Source organism: Manis pentadactyla, chromosome 2 (assembly GCF_030020395.1).
Source record: "Manis pentadactyla isolate mManPen7 chromosome 2, mManPen7.hap1, whole genome shotgun sequence".
In the NCBI taxonomy this organism is placed as follows: Eukaryota; Metazoa; Chordata; class Mammalia; order Pholidota; family Manidae; genus Manis; species Manis pentadactyla.
The window spans coordinates 28,467,574-28,474,497 of NC_080020.1; the positions used below are offsets into that span (position 1 = coordinate 28,467,574).

General features: G+C 38.2%; 1 non-coding gene across 1 annotated transcript; it reads left to right on the top strand.

Moving 5' to 3' along the window:
* Window positions 1–5,141: 5,141 nt before the first annotated feature.
* On the top strand, window positions 5,142–5,248 carry LOC118930388 (U6 spliceosomal RNA). Its single transcript, XR_005032037.2, has one exon. It is a non-coding gene; the product is annotated as a U6 spliceosomal RNA (small nuclear RNA).
* Window positions 5,249–6,924: the final 1,676 nt, after the last annotated feature.

Below are 6,924 nucleotides of genomic sequence, written 5' to 3' on the forward strand. Positions count from 1 at the left end.
ATGGTGTCCTACCCAGACTTCCTTTAACATAACAGGAGCACCTGTCCACCAGCTGCTGAAGATGGTTGCTAATAGGTCCCTTCAATACTATGGCCCAGAGGATTGCCCTGGCATAGAGGGAAGGTGCCACCTTACCAAAAGGATGCCTGGGAGGTGGCGCCCTTCCTGGAGGTGGCTGTCACAATGAACCACTGATGCTGGGGTGTGTAACACTCCAGATCCACCTACCTCCAGGTGAGACAACCACTGTGGTACAGCTTGTACTCCAGAGCTCCTGGTCGGAGCAGGCTGAGGCTAGACTTCTTTAACAAGGTCCTTGACTACATCTTCCCCTGCACAATCCTGCTTCCCTTGCTCCCTTGTGATCAGTTTCTCTTCAGACCACTAGGTCAGTAAATCACTTGCCAGAATCCTCATCTCTGGCTATCCTTTTGGAGAACTCTACCTAAGACCTAGATATATCATAAAATTAACAATTAAATGCTATGGATATTTAGTCCTTGGAGTGACACCAGCACAGTCATCCTTCCCTATGTCAGAAGTTGTAAATCATGCACATCCAGACAACCTGGGAAAAGGCTGGGAGTTCTATAGCACAGAGGGGTTGACCAGTATGATCTCACTCATGTTTTTGTTGCTAAATATACTTCAACTGTGCAAGGCTAAGGAGATTTACAGATTATTTTATCTGGTTTTAGCTAAACTAAACTTTAAGGAATGAACAAGTGGCATTAAGAAATCTGCAAAGAAACCACAGATTGATGATTATATTAATGATGCAAGCACATGCAAACATCAGGAAAATGGCAGAAACTGCTACTTTCATTGGACTTCATTATCTGTTATATGATAAGGTAGAAACAGTAAAGGTCCCATCAATTCTGCTAAGAAATCGGTACTACAATCATCAAAGATTTTTTTAAATATGGATTTATGTCTATAACCACTAACATCAAATATTATCCTAAGTGTATGTGTTGTAACTTGAGATATTTGATAAAGGTATAAAACCTTCTTCAGCAAGAGACTGTAAAATGCTCAGGTGAGAGGGTGAAATTCAACCCCCTAACATACTCACGTCCTAATCTGCAGAACCAGTAAATATCTTATATGTAAGAACCATCTCTGCAAATGGAATTAAGAAATTTAAGATCAAGAGATTATTCTGGATTGTCAGGATAGACCCTAAATTCAATCATATTCATCTTTGTAAGAGGGAGACATGTCAGACACAGAGGAGAAGGTGATGTGAAAGACAGAGTACAGAGAGATTTGAAGACAGGTGTGACAGGCGGCAAGCCAAGGAATGCCAGCAGGCACCAGAAAAGGCAAGGAGCAGATCTCTCCAAGGGCCGCTGAGGGAGCATGGCACTGCCCACACCTGAGTGCTAGCCCACTGAGAGTGATTTGGACTTCTGACTCCAGAACTGTGGGAAAATAAATTTAGGTTAAGTCACCAAATCTACAGTAATTTGTCACACAGCCACAGGAAATGGATATACCTTATTTCATCTAATTTTCTTTTGGGTTCTATGTAGTTTTAATAACTTACATGATACTAGTGGTTGTCTTATGTATAATCTGTAAATCATCATGTTTTTCCTTTCAAAGGCATATAATTTTAAAAAAAGGTTGAAAACTGCTCCTCCCCAGATATGGACATTATTTGAGATATTTGTTATTGCTACCTACGAACTTATTTTTTAATTAAGCAAACATTAAGTACCAATTTAAGCCAACATTTAAAAACTTTAAATAACATTTCACATGCAAATATTAATTTTGACATTCTCTTGAAAGATGGGAAGATCTGGTAAACCAGCACCCACAATCCCATAGGACCACCATTGGATGACTGTGTCCTCCAGTTCCCGCCCAGCCAGCTCACATTCACTGCACTTACCCAGCCCTGGGATGCTGAGAGCCATCAGCTCTGGCCTCCCCACCATTCTTCCCCATCACTTTTACATTCCTCATCTCACATTCTGTGTTTTGCTCTCTGGTTATTAGCACTCCGTCCGTTAGAGAAAAATAAAAAGTAGATGTCACAACTGTTTAGTAGACAACTGCTTATAAAGTAACTGTCCCATATTCATCCACTAAAAATATTTGGATGATCCCACTCAAGTCTTCCCAATCTTCTGGGAACTCTTTCTGAGAAAGGTGGCCATTTGCAAAGATCGCTAGAAATCAAGAGACCAGAATCCAGGTCCAGGTCTGTCTCTAATTCACATGGGCAGGGATAGGCCATTTGCCTTCTCCAAATCTCAGTTGCCACATTTTCTGAAACAAAAACAGGGCTTTGGAGAATGGCAGAGAAGAAAAAAGAAGACTAGATCAGTGGTCTGAAGATTCACATGGTCACACATATCTGCCTGTGGGACTGAGGTCGTGAATGAAGACAGAGTCCACAGGCCAAGTTGCAGACCTACATGCCCACTTCAGCATGGGTAGACCTGGTTTTCTTCTTGACATGATCTATACATCCACACTTGGTCTCCTTCCTTCCTAACTCAGAAGTCACATTTCAGATCCCTCTCTTCTTCATGGTCTGCTCTTTAGTCCTCCGGCTTTCTTCCAAGTCCACGAATGCTTCTGCTAACTCTAAGCCATTGTGTATATCTGGTTAGATCACAGCCCTACTTAAGATATCTTACAAAACTTTCTGCTCTTGGAGTCCAGTCCCCTTACCCTGGCCTGAGATCCTTGCACAGTCTGGCATTGGCTTTTACTTTCCCAGTTTCATCATGCACCATGCTCCTTCTCATATTTTACCTCTAGTCCATACTGTTCTAATTCCATTTTACAAATGTGATAAGCCTCTTTCACCTCGGGGCCGTCTGTCCTGCTCATCTCTCCGCCTGAAACACCTTTCCCCTTCTTCACTTATTCAACAACCACTCTTCCTTTACATGCTTCCTGGAAGCCTCCTTACCATCTATGAAGTTTTCAGCTGCAAGCAAGTGAACACTGCAATTTAAATGGTTTAAACTGAAAGCAATGCATTTCATCACATAACAAGCCATCTGGAGATGGAGAGTTTCTGGGTTAACTCAGGTGTTCAGTGATCTCATCAGGTTCTTAGGCTCTTTGCATCTTTCTGCTCTCTCCTCACATTCATATGATAGCTACAGAAGTGCCAGCCAACCTAGGGAGACCACATAGCTTCCACACAAGGTGGGAGTTATTTCTCTCCATGTCTGTCTCATTAAGATGTAAAACATTTCCCAGAAGCACCAGCACAGACTTTTCAGCTCCAACTGGCCAGCACTGGTTACATGTCCTTTTTCTAACTGCAAAGAAAGCAGGGAAACAAAGCACATATTTAGCTTCTAGAATAAGAGGCAGACTCTGCTAGGAAGAAGGAAGGTAAAAGGTACAATCATCTCTCCGAGTCTATGCACTGCCAGCCCCCTATATTCTTCAGGAAACTTCGAACAATAGTAATCACATAATTATTTTGGTAACTGGTCAGTGTCCACTTCCTCTACTAAATTACAAGTTTCTTAAAAACAGACCCAAACTCTTATTCACATTTGTTTATCTTTACTTCTTTCTGACATTTCATGGTCAGTAACTCCAGTTCTAGAAGCCTCCATGGTTCCGAAACTTCCAGTAATCCAAAACATTTCCTGCCCACAATTTATGACATCTACAGTTCAAAAGTCTCATGTTAAATAGATTTACTATGTCGCAGACAGAGTATCAAGTGAATGCTTGCCAAAACTAAGGTCAGCTCTGGAGTTAAAGTGCAATGAATTCAATTCTGGGCATGGCCATTTACTTGCAATATAACTTGAGACAACTATGGAACCTGGTAGAAAGCTATTTTCCTCAACTGAAATATAGTGATAATGATGATAACATCGTAAGGTTCTATTAATAATTAAAAGTGAGTGTGGGTAAATCTCTCAGCAAGAGCCTGACCATCCTTATCTCAAACAATTATATATCTCAAACTGTTATAATAATTACCAATAATTATAGAAAGATACTTCATTTTTTTTCTTACCTATCACCATTACAAGGGTCTCCAGCAAAAAGAAGACACAGATGTCTCAGTATTCCCTCCTCTGGCTGTGAAATTATGAGAACAAAGGGACTCTGCTTAAGGACTCTTATGCGTAGGAGAAAAATAAGAGTTCTTCATCAGCCTTTTCTCAGAGGGAAAGGTCATAGTCTAAAGGCTTCTGTGAATCTGCACAATTCTGCCTGATTTTGTTTGGATATTAGGCCTCCCCAGAGCAAACAATGGACCTCTTTAACATCTTCCGGCTGAAAATCCTGTGAATCTATTGAAAATAGCAGCTATCTTCCCAGCACATTTATCACCATTGTTATCCTTCCTTTAGCCACTTCTGAAATTCAATTCAATATGACAGAACCCAAAGCATTTTTTTTAAAGAGAGAGATTCTGAGAAAATATAAATACATGGAGCGAGCAGGTGCACACGGTCACTTGGGGGGAAGAAGACGATGCGTTATGGCTTCAAAATTGCCATCACACCTCTCAGAATTGCATTTTCACCTGCCACCACGCCTTGCTTTCAGAGTGCTCTGTGGTCTCCGACTCCCCCACTGTGACTCCAGCCGCCCATGTAAAAGCCATCTTCACCACTTCAAGGAGTGTTACCAGCCTGGGCAAACATAAGCAGGAATAACTGAGTAAACAAAGCCAGGTGCAACTTGAATACAAGTTTAAAAAAAGAACACCTTTCAAGAGAAAAAGCTAAATATCTGGTTTTGTAACAGACTGCTTAACATCCTAATTAGGAATGAACACTGGATTTAAAATGGATAAAATGGAGTGGGGCAGGGGATTGAGGGTTGGGACGTAATACATTTGAATTTTATAATATTACTCAGTTTCTTCTTCTTTCAAAGATTTCCTGACCAAATTAATTTTCCCAGCTTTTTTGGTTCGTCCATAAACACTGAGCTAATAGTTGTCATAGTTAGGATGACAGCCATTAATAGTTGGACTCTGATTTGATAAGTCAAAACATTAATTGATTGCACCTATACACAATGAACTCATGTAGGACAGAGGTATAGAACTGGTTAACTTTGAAACATTTCATTAAATGAAACAACTAAAAAAAATTGCTATGAAAAGTCTTTATATAAAATTTTGAGGATCTGTACTTGCTTCAGCAGCACATATACTAAAATTGGAATAATACAGGGAAGATTAACATGGCCACTGTGCAAGGATGACATGCAAATTTGTGGTGTTCCATATTTTTTTACTGTAGTGGGGGTGGTGAGGACTTGATATAATATGGGTGGATGTTGAAACCACAATGTTGTTCATGTGAAACTTTTATAAGATAGTGTATCAATGATACTTAATTAAAAAAATATTTTTAAATCTTTGAGGGTCTGGGTGATTGACTGAAATAGTTGTCATTCATATCAGAATGGTTGAACCATTGTCCTCACAGAGAAAATCTACATGTCTATATGGTTTCCTATACTACCAATACACCACTTGATGTGGGCCCATTATATGTAAATAAATTCTTTGTGTCCCTTTATTCACATCCAAGTTTTTGTTTAACTTTTTCAAAAGTAGCTAAAATTGAAAATGTCTTTCATGGTGTCAGGTATCACTACTGGTTTAAACTCAGAACTGGATTCATTATTTGTACTGAACTTGAAATTCTAATTAATCTAAACCTCAAGACAGGTGACATATCAGTATTTTAACTTGACATTTATATGAACCTAAAACAAAAGACAATTTCAGGGAAAAGTAGGTCCTCCACATCAGAGTCTAAAGTAACATTCAGGGTCAAAAGTGAGAATTAAACAAATTATACTTTCCTCACAGATTTTTCCCTCCCAGAACAAAATGTGCTATTGCATGTATTTTGAGGAAATACTCAAAGTCATGCAAATATGGAGGCTTGAAAAGTAAATGTTTTAAGGAGGGTAAGAGTAAAAACCAAGCAGACAAAAATGCAACACAGAAGCAATAAAAGAACTATTAGAGTTGTTTGCTCTCCTGAAAACTTTAATAACATAGATGAAATCTTCAGCACATCATTTTCCAAGAATGATAAAACTCAAAAGATATTCTTCTATTGGATTAAATAAAAAGCAAACAAAAAAGGAAAAAAAAAAGATTTCTCATCATTAAAGAAAGGAATAGATCTGTCTGTACTATAAACATCATTTTAATCCAAACATTGCCCATATAGGCAATGATAAATAGAGAGAGGTGGGGGAGAGAGGGAAAGAGAGAGATGAAAAAAATTAAGGATAGAGGAGATATATTTGAGGGTTCAAACATGTATTTAATAGAAGTTCCAAAGGAACAAAGACATGGAAAAGCAGTATTTGAATAAAAGCAGCTGAAATTTTTCCATAATGAAAGAAAATCATATTTCAGATTAAAAAATAACTGTTAGAAGGAAGAAAGATAAATAGTATAAGTCTACATAAGAACACACTAAAATCACCCTCCAGAAAGAAAGTAACAAAGATCTCACAAATTACCAGGGATCAAAGACCAATTATCTTCAAAGGAATACAAATTAAATTGAGAGCAGACTTTTCATCAGTAACAACAGACGTCCATTCTGAACAATGCTATGAAAAAGTCAACCAAGAAATGTTACCCAACCAATCATTCAAAATCTAGAACAAAATAATGAGTTTATAGGCTTATGAAGACAAAGATAATTTACCCAAAAAAGGTAAGTGTTGAAGGAAGAAAATTGAACTCAGAGGGAAAGCATGAAGTCTATAAAGTACAGTGAGCATAAATTAAATTTTGATTAAAAATATTGGCAAATTTTTAAGTGATTACAAAAATAAAAGTTTAATTAAAACAGACTATATTTTGAAATAATTGTAGATTACCATGCAATTGTAAGAAAGAGGACCAATTCAGGAGGTAGGGCTTTTGTTTACTATTGA